The sequence below is a fragment of the Polypterus senegalus genome, chromosome 6 (assembly GCF_016835505.1).
Source record: "Polypterus senegalus isolate Bchr_013 chromosome 6, ASM1683550v1, whole genome shotgun sequence".
NCBI lineage: Eukaryota > Metazoa > Chordata > Cladistia > Polypteriformes > Polypteridae > Polypterus > Polypterus senegalus.
The window spans coordinates 191,457,585-191,468,452 of NC_053159.1; positions in this window are offsets into that span (position 1 = coordinate 191,457,585).

Below are 10,868 nucleotides of genomic sequence, written 5' to 3' on the forward strand. Positions count from 1 at the left end.
AGTACGAAGGTTCTCTCTCTTACTAACCTATAGGGGAAAAGACCACACCATAAGCTATGACTATGGAAGAAATTTATATTCTACTAGCGATACACGCGTTGCTGTGGCTCAGTCTGGTTAAATGGAAAAGAAAGAAAAGAGAAAGCGCACGTTTCTAATATGTTTAATTTCACAATGCTTGTGGGTAGACAATATTTTTTGCTGTTCCATTGTCTGTGCAGATATAGAGATTGTCTGGTTTGCCGACTCTAGAACACGCAACATATAATTCCATGTGAGAGGCAATCTGATCTAAACCGCACAATTCTAAAGATTGGCCCTGAGCTTTGTTGATGGTGATTGCAAACGCCAATCGAATTGGGAATTGCAATCTCTTAAATTGAAACGGCATATCCGTTGGAATCATAGGAATGCGAGGAATGAGGACATCCTCACCTTTGAAAGGTCTTGTCAAGATTGTTGCTCATTATTTTTTTTACTGCAAGCCGCGTGCCGTTGCAAAGCTTTGGCTGGTTGATATTTTGCAACATGATGACTGGCACGCCGATTTTCAATTGCAGTACGTGCGGTGGCATCCCTGGCAGATCGAGCGAATTTAAAAATCCTGTTGGATAATTAACCGCTTCATCCGCTTCTCCAACAGTGTCGACGGACTTGTATGTGACTGCCTCGCTTTGAATGTTAGACTGAATAATATTGTTAAGTTCGTAGGCGTCTTTGTTCTTGGCTGCAAGAGTAGCTCGTTCACTCAGCCAAGCGTGATTCTTATAATTGGTTTGAATATTGGGAAATACTCTTTCGACTAATTGTTCTTTTGACGTCACTGAATTGCAGAAGTTATGAGGCAATGAAATTCGTCCTGAGGTCAGATCAACCGGCACCTTTCCGTTCCCAATTTCCAGCAATTGATGTGAGAATATCTCAGCTGATCGATCGTTTTGTAGCTGGACACGCATTTTTGTAGTTATTATAACGTCTTTACGTGTCGCCACAAAGTAGAGTATTTCAGGCAAGCATTTATTTTGTCCGCCGGTGTCGATCGAGGAATTACAGGTAATGTTTGCCTGAAATCTCCTGCAAGCAATATTCATGCGTTCCCAAATGGTCTGATGTTTCCACGCAAATCTCGCAATGATCGATCAAGAGCCTCGAGCGATTTCTAAAATTGGCTCTTACAACTACCAAAATGCAATCGAAAGGCAAACCAGACCTGATATGTTAATCCAGTAGCAGAATCCAATAAACAGAGCAAAATAAGTAAATAAAAAATTCAAATTCAAATAAGAAGCACACTACTCACTCTCACTCCAGCAGCCTTCAGTGTGCCACTTCTTCTTCTTCTTGTTTTACTGACTGTTGGCCCGCAGCACTTTGGTCCTTTACTGCCACCTCCTGGTATGGAGTGTGGATCAGCTTGGTCTCATTACTGTATCCTCTCACTCAACTTGGTATCCTTCAACAATTGTAGTATACACTGATAGCAGGCATCCCCCGACTTCTTCTGCAAAATATCTTTCAAACTAAGATTCACTTTCAGTTCCCTGGGGATTTCTATTAAAATTTTCCAACATTGTAATATTGCAGGTTCCATTGTTTCTGTCTTTTCTCAATATTCACATAAGTCAGTAAGATTTTGTTCCCCATCCTATAAAATGAACTGTTTAGACCAGTGTGTCCACTCTCTAAATAGCCAAGGGGGCGGGCTCAGGTATGGTGATGTCAAGGTGGCTCCGCCTCCTGTGGCTCCACCCACAAAGAACACAGAACATTAGCAAATTTAAAGTGACACTGCTTAATTACATAAATACATAAACATAAAACACCTCCATCCATCCATTATCTAACTCGCTATATCCTAACTACAGGGTCACAGGGGGTCTGCTGGAGCCAATCCCAGCCAACATAGGGCACAAAGCAGGAAACAAACCCCGGGCAGGGTGCCAGCCCACCACAGGGCACGCACACACACACACACACCCACACACCAAGCACACACGAGGGACAATTTAGAATCGCCAATGCACCTAACCTGCATAAAACACAATAATTCTGAAACAACAATCAAATACATACACATGTAATGCCATAACATACTGTATGTTTATTTGCATCAAAAAGTGAAGGGGTCTCAATAATTTGTGAATCCACTGTGCATTATCAGTCTTTATTTTCTAAAAGCACCATTCCAAAGTGGACATGTCACCCCAGTTATAAAATGAAAGGTGACCTGGCAGGTGTAGTGTCACACAGGGAGACCAAATCCAAGAAGAGGCCACACAGTCTGCATATTACAAATGACCGGAGGCCATCCAGTCGATCAAGAGATGTCTGCTTTGGGTTAATGAGTGTCTTTTACCCATAAAGAAATGTTCATGGCTGTGGCCACTCCTTGCTGGCCCTATACAGTATCTTCTCCTCAATTGTCCACTTCACTCATCTTGCTCTGCAGGATGCACAGACCAAGGCTGTTAGGCCACAGCTCTCATGGTTTGGTGGATCACTTGGCCTGGACGCGGTGACAGTGACAAACTAAAGTGTGACTTATTGTCAGTGGGAGAGCAGTGGGTGAACTTGTTGCCAGTGAGTGGAGACATCCATCCATTTTATTTTAATGTAAAGCACTTTGGCCTCAGCATTACTGATGTTGTATTAAATGTGCTCTATAAATAAATTGACATTAACTGCACACATTTAAGATGCTTTTAGGGTCACAAGGATCTCAGCAGCATTGGGTGTAAGGCAGGAACCAACTCTGGGTGGAACAGCTGCCCATTGAAGGGCTCCATGGGAAGAACATGCAGACTCTACAAGGCAGAAATCAGGTGTAGGGCTTGAACCCATGACTGTGGTGCCGGGAGGCAGAAAGCACTCACCACTGCTATTTAAAATGATACCTGAAGATGCCTCAAATCAGATTAGAACGGGTCTGAGTGAGTTTTAGATGTTTACATGTAAAATTGTCTTTTAAAGATGTAATGGTGGCAGGTAACATGAAGGAATTGAATTGTAGAATGGCTTTGGGGAGATAAAAGTCCACAGTACACACAAAAATTGACACGCTTGGCAGTCAGACTCAGCCTGCACTCCGATGTCACCATTCTATTTTACCCAACATTGTTATTGATTAGGCAGATGAATAAAAGAGTGGGCCTTTGACTGATCAGGTGAATAAGTAGGTGTGGCTCTGGTCATGTGAGTGAGCAGGTGGGGCTATGATTGGTCAAATGAATGTGTAGGTGGGGCTTTGATTGATCAGGTGAATAAGTAGGTGTGGCTCTGGACATGTGAGTGAGTAGGTGGGGCTTTGATTAATCAAATAAATGAGTAGGTGGGGCTTTGATTGATCAGGTGAATAAGTAGGTGTGGCTCTGGTCATGTGAGTGAGTAGGTGGGGCTTTGATCAGGTCAAATAAATGAGTAGGTGGGGCTTTGATTGATTGGGTGAATAAGTAGGTGTGGCTCTGGTCATGTGAGTGAGTAGGAGGGGCTTTGATTAATCAAATAAATGAGTAGGTGGGGCTTTGATTGGTCAAATGAATGTGCAGGTGGGGCTTTAATTGATCAGGTGAATAAGTAGGTGTGGCTCTGGTCATGTGAGTGAGTAGGTGGGGCTATGATTAATCAAATAAATGAGTAGGTGGGGCTTTGATTGATCAGGTGAAATAAGTAGGTGTGGCTCTGGTCATGTGAGTGAATAGGAGGGGCTTTGATTAATCAAATAAATGAGTAGGTGGGGCATTTATCAAGTGAAGGAGCAGGTATGGGCATTTTTATTTGTCAGATGAATGAGTAGGTGGGGCTTTGCTTAGGTAAATGAGTAAGTAGGGCTTTGATCAAGAAAATGAGTAGGTGTGGCTTTTTTAATTGCTGATATGAATGAGTAGGTGGGGCTTTGATTGGTCAGATGAATGAGTAGCTGGGGCTGGAGCGCCTCTCACAGACTGTTGTGTTAACAGAATCCCAGGCTTCATATAGAAAAAAGTGTGGAGGAATGGGTGGACGGTCTGCTCTGCTACAGTCCTCTCCGCCAGGGCCACTGCTCAGCAGTCTATGTCAGGCACTAAATCAAGCTGATCCCTACTTCGGAGGCTCTGTTCTACCGCTTTAAGATGGGACTCTGACATGCAATTACATGGCCGATTTGCCTGAATTGGCCGAAATGAGGGCAGCACTGTGGCACAGTGGTGACTTCTGCTGCACACAAAGAAAACTGGAGTTGGCATGGTCTCCCCGTGTCCGTATGGGTTTCCTCTCACAGTCTAAACATATGCAGGTGAGGTGGACTGGTGATGCTGAATTGGCCCCTGATGTCTGTGTGTGTGTGTTCACCATGCAATGGAGCTAACTGTCCCTGCATTGCGCCCATTGCTTGCTGGGGTTTGGTGCAGCTGACCTGTGACACTGCTCTGGATATAAAGGTCTGGAAGGTGAATGGACATTGTCTTTAAGTTATTATGTGACAAAATGTTATGTATTTTCTGTTTTATATATATACTAGGGGGCTTTGCCCCCGGCTCACTTCGCTCGCCAACTCCCTGGCCAGCGCTACATACTAGTGTCTTTGTGGTTCTGCTGTTCGTGTATGGGAATATGAATGTACAATCTACACTCACCTAAAGGATTATTAGGAACACCTGTTCAATTTCTCTTGAATGCAATTATCTAATCAGCCAATCACATGGCAGTTGCTTCATTTAGGGGTGTGGTCCTGGTCAAGACAATCTCCTGAACTCCAAGCTGAATGTCAGAATGGCAAAGAAAGGGGATTTAAGCAATTTGGAGCGTGGCATGGTTGTTGGTGCCAGACGGGCCGGTCTGAGTATTTCACAATCTGCTCCGTTACTGGGATTTTCACGCACAACCATTTCTAGGGTTTACAAAGAATGGTGTGAAAAGGGAAAAACATCCAGTATGCGGCAGTCCTGTGGGCGAAAATGCCTTGTTGATGCTAGAGGTCAGAGGAGAATGAATGGGCCGACTGATTCAAGCTGATAGAAGAGCAACTTTGACTGAAATAACCACTCGTTACAACCGAGGTATGCAGCAAAGCATTTGTGAAGCCACAACACGCACAACCTTGAGGCGGATGGGCTACAACAGCAGAAGACCCCACCGGGTACCACTCATCTCCACTACAAATAGGAAAAAGAGGCTACAATTTGCACGAGCTCAACAAAATTGGACAGTTGAAGACTTGAAAAATGTTGCCTGGTCTGATGAGTCTCGATTTCTGTTGAGATATTCAAATGGTGGAGTCAGAATTTGGCGTAAACAGAATGAGAACATGGATCCATCATGCCTTGTTACCACTGTGCAGGCTGGTGGTGGTGGTGTAATGGTGTGGGGGATGTTTTCTTGGCACACTTTAGGCCCCTTAGTGCCAATTGGGCATCGGCTACCTGAGCATTGTTTCTGACCATGTCCATCCCTTCATGACCACCATGTACCCATCCTCTGATGGCTACTTCCAGCAGGATAATGCACCATGTCACAAAGCTCGAATCATTTCAAATTGGTTTCTTGAACATGACAATGAGTTCACTGCACTAAAATGGCCCCCACAGTCACCAGATCTCAACCCAATAGAGCATCTTTGGGATGTGGTGGAACGGGAGCTTCGTGCCCTGGATGTGCATCCCACAAATCTCCATCAACTGCAAGATGCTATCCTATCAATAAGGGCCAACATTTGTAAAGAATGCTTTCAGCACCTTGTTGAGTCAATGCCACGTAGAATTAAGGCAGTTCTGAAGGCGAAAGGGGGTCAAACACCGCATTAGTATGGTGGTCCTAATAATCCATAGGTGAGTGTATGTATGTGTATAATTGGGTTGTCCTTTTAAATGGTCTGATTTCGGTGGTGCCTTAAAAGGTGACATCCCCACTCCTGACCCCGCCCTCTGGCTATTTAAGTCAGTTGAGGAGGCTCAGGAGCAGGAGATCATGTAAGTCGTTGTGTACTTTCTGTGAGTATTGCAGTTTCTGTTCAGATTTACTTTTTTTTTGATGAAATTCTTGCCTTGTTTTCTTGGATTCTGCCGACAGATTGTGTATTGGGACTTGTTTGCCACGGATTGCATTTTTAGGCTAACCTTTTTTGCTCTGTTGTGCATTTTCCTGGACATTTCTGTTTTTCATAAATGAATCTTCAATGTGTACAAATTCCTTTCACAAGCCAGGGGTAGTGGTCATCCTCCCTCTTGTGGGGTTTTGATAGATCTGTGGCCATTTTGTGCTGTTTTACCAGCTTCCGATTTGTGTAGCTGAAGCCAGCAGGTGGCATTTAGGGTTGAGATTAGGAGAGACGTTGGTCAAAATCCTGACCTGCTTCTTGTCTTTTTTTTTCTGCCTTTTTGAAGACTCCATTTCATGACAAAATGAGAGCTCACCAGAGAGCTGAAGCTGCTCTGGTCCATATTTCCACCCATCCAGACATTCTCAAGCTGTCCTCTTATTCAAGCAAAGGTCCACTTTCGTCTTCATGGTGTTTGACTTCTTTCATATTTTATTTCAATTTTCAGTTTTGCTTGCAATGAGAAGTCAAGGAAAATGACACCTTTTATTGGCTAACTGAACCGATTACAATATGCAAGCTTTGGAGGCAACTTCTTACAGCATTCATACTGACTAACACAGGACAACACCCTACTGACTACAAGGTTGCTTGTGAAAGATGACCAGAACGAGTACCTGATATGGAGGACCCTGGCCCAGGTACTAAACGCAAGGTTGGTGGACAGTCTTACTCACCACTTCAGCGGGTAAGGAGAGTGCTCAGAAGTTAAGACCCCCTAGTGACACTGGTGGGCCGAGCAGATTCCTAAAACTCTGCCTGCCCAAACTCATTCCTTCTATCTGCTTCCAACCTGGCCATTCGCTGCACAGTGAGTGTCAGATAAATGGACGCCTCAGCGTGACTCATCAGGGACACAACGGCCCTCCACAATGGGATGGGCTGCTCAGCCTGATGAGCTTCTAAATATTTAATACCTGAAATGAATAATAAATTCAGCGTCTCAGTTACCTGAGCACTGCCATAGCTGTGTGAGAGCGCCCAGGCGTGTTTCTACTGGGGTCTCTCCACCTCCTTCAACTGGAGGAGTTCCCAGTCGGTGTCTCTAACCCAGGGGTGGCCAAAGTCGATCCTGGAGGGCCGCGGTGGCTGCAGGGTTTTTTGCTTAATAAGAAGCCCTTAGGGCTCCACTTCTGCTTCATTTTAGTGACCTTCCTTGTTAAGATTTTGAACCCTTATTGCTTATTTTAGTCTTCAACAGCTGTATTCTTGGTTTTTAATTGCTCCTTATTGGCAATAAGATGCAAATGACAAAAGAAACCAACATTTCTCCGTTTAGCTTGTGTGTATTTATCATGCACTATTGAGTTGAATTAAATACTTGGAAGGAAAATGAAGAGAAAAAAGTGAAGGACAGAGAATTCCTCATCCACTAAAGGCCACAAATCATTTCGTTGAAACCCTTAGAAAGGAAAAAAAAAATGAATGACATGACATGGCAGAGTTAAAGCACTAACTAAGCGATTAAAGTAAATTATTGGCAAGGATCAGTTTTTAATTAAGCAACTGGGCTGGAACAAAAACCTGCAGCCACTGCGGCCCTCCAGGACTGACTTTGCCCACCGCTGCTCTAACCTGTCATTTACACGAGGCTGCCGCTAATCCTTATTAAACCTGAGGGGAGTTAATCAGGGTCTCTAAGCAGCCTTTTATAGGAGACACACAGTGACCCAAGGCAGACATTTTTGTAACTTTTCTGCTGTTGTTTCTCACGAGTCTTTTTGATTTCTCTCTTAGCACTGGAGAAACTCGTCGCATGCATCGCTCAGGTGGGAGTTTGGCCCATTCTTCCACACAAACTGTCTTCAAATCTGGAAGGTTCCAGGGGCCTCTTCTATGAATTCTGATCTTCAGTTCTTCCTTAGATTCTTCAGTGGGATTCAAGTCGGGTGATTCATTGACTGACTGGGCCATTCTAGCTGCTTCTTTATTTTCTTTATTCTCTGAAACAAACTGAGAGTTTCCTTCGCCGTGTGTGTCTCGCTGAAATGTCCCCCCTCATTTCATCTTCAGCATCCTGGGAGATGGCAGCAGATTCTTATCAGGATTGTCCGGCTACATTTCTCCATTCATCCTTCCTTCAATTCTATGAAGTCCGTCAGTATTTTGGGGTGATGATGTACATGACATCCAAAGAGTTCCATGTTGCTCTCCTCTGACCACACTCTATTCTCCCAGGATTTCATTGGCTTGTCCAAATGTTGTGCAGCAAACTTTCAACGAGCTTCAACGTGCTTTTTCTTCACGTCAGTCTTGCGCGGTGAGTGTGTGTAGAGGCCGTGGCGGTGGAGTGCATGACTTCTTGTTTTCTGCTAATTCCATGTCTTCCTGAAGCTCTCGGCGAGGGGTCCTTGGCATTTCTGATTATTGTTTTGACTCCTCTGTCAGAAATCTTGTGAAGAGCAGCTGGTCATGGCCGGTTTATGGTGGGATGATGTTCTTTCCACTCCTGGTGCTCACTGGAACATTCAGAAGTTTAGACGTACGTCTGTCACCAATGCCATCGACAATAAGTTTGTGGATGTCTTCAGAGAGTTCTTTGCATTCACCCATCATGAGACGCTTCTTGTGTGACTCCTTGAGATGACAGGACTAAAGCAGCCGAAATTCATTTGCACTGATAGGGGGCGGTCAGGATTGACAGGTTTCAGCTGCTTTTCCATGTTTGTGTCTAACCAGTCTTTTCGTTTTTTGATATTTATGCAGATTTTCTGGGCTGGCTCTTGCAGTCATTGTCACTTGTCACCTCTCACTACACTTCAGCTCAGGTTTACCCTTTTCTCGTTTTTATGGTCGTCTCTCACAGTTTTTCTACCGGCACTAGTAGGCTCTGGCTGACTCTAACCAGCCCTTTAGCAATTTACGCAGATTTTCTGAGCCCATCCTTGTCACCGGTGAGAAATTGCCCCATCCGTGTTTGTTTCATGTCCTCCCAGAGACAGCTTGGTGATGAACCTGGAGCCTCCAAGTCAGTATGTAGCGTCACACACGTGCCAAAGGTTCCAAACGGGAATGAGAGTACAAGAGATGGGGTGTTGGAAACGAGCACTAACGCCTATTTCTCCTCTTTTGACAGAACAATGAAGGAATACTCTTTCTTTTCAACTTCCGTCCCAACAAGACATCATCACCTCCGGCTCCACATGATGACATCACTTCCATTTCCTCCAATTTCCATTCCTGACATTTCAATATAAGGGCTCCACCCTGCCCGTATTGATTTGTCTAATGTATTACTACAGAAGAAAGTCGTGTGAAATGACACCTTTTATTGGCTAACTGAATAGATTACAAATGCAGGTTTTCGAGGCAGCTAAGGCCCCTTCATCAGGCTATGGCTAACACGTGTGACAGATAGAGGCCGTATCGCCCCCTTGCACCCCTGTCCAAATCTCCAGACACCAGTTAAAAGTCCAAAAGTTGACTTTATTTAGTAACAACAGTGCACAAAGCACCCTCTTCTCCACTATACTCATACAAATAATAATCACAATAATACAATAAACTCTCCACCACTCCCAGGCGCGTTGCCCTCCTACCACCCAGCTCAGCTCGCCATCTGGGAGCTCCAACAGTCCTTTTATATTTCGTGACCCGGAAGTTCTTCTTAACCAGCAGTCCATGCGACTTCCTAGCACTTCCGGGTCAAATCAAAACTCTTCTTTTCTTGGTCAGCCCGGAAGCACTTTATTTCTTCCGTCCTCGTGACCTGCAAGTACTTCCGGGCTGTAGGAAAACCAAATGTCTCTGTGTCTCCCTGCAGCATCCCCTGGCGGCCCTGACATTATCCAGCAGTCCATGATGCCCTGCTGGAATTCGGGGCATCTCCACATTGCAGGGTGGGCTCCATCATAAACTGCCGGCCATAGTCCACACACGGTCCAGACACCACAATGTACCGGATTCACATGGAACAGGTTACACCTCGCCTGATGAAGGGGCCTTAGCTGCCTCGAAAGCTTGCATTTGTAATCTGTTTAGTTGGCCAATAAAAGGTGTCATGTCACCCGACTTTCTCCTGTATCAGTCTACGGCTAACACGGTACCACACTCTAACGTATTACTACAAATAGACCATTTCCAGTCAGTCTTTGACTCAATGCTCCAGACATTATACTGGGGTTTTCCCCAAATCTTTATGTTTGTTTTTGTCTGTTTATTCGCTGACAGTAGTTGAGCTAAAGCAGAGCTTCACCCCCCCCAAGTTGGCAGATGTGCCTCCACTACCGGGAGGGCACCACATTACACAACAGCAGGCCCTCCTCTTTCCTATGGCGCTTAACGAAAGTCATTTAATTAACTGAATTGTTGTCTCTCGCACGACTTCAACTCCCATTCCCCCTTTTTCTCTTTTCTACTGTTGTCTCTCGCAAGTCTTTTTTGATTTTCTGGCATCTTGTGTTTGACTCTTCCCGGCCTTTAAGCTTTTTTGGCATTTCCTTAAAGTTTCTGGATCAACCTTTAATTACAGAGGTTTAAACGTAAAGTCTTTAGCTGCCTCACACTAAACTCGGGTTCACGTGGCTCTCTTTGCTACAGTTGTTTCTCGTGAATCTTTTCGGATTGTTCTATTAGCACTGGCCCCCCTGTGTTTGTCTGTGACTCGGCCTTTCAGGTTTTGGCATTTATGCCAGTTTTCTGGGTTGGCTTTATCTAAGCTCATCTACAATTGTTGTCCTCGTCTCTCATTCCCCCTTTTCTCTTTTGTACAGTGGATTCTCACCCGTGTTTTCTGGCACATCGGGTCCTCCCTGCGTGGAGTTGGCGTGTTCTCCCCGTGTCTGTGTGGGTTTCC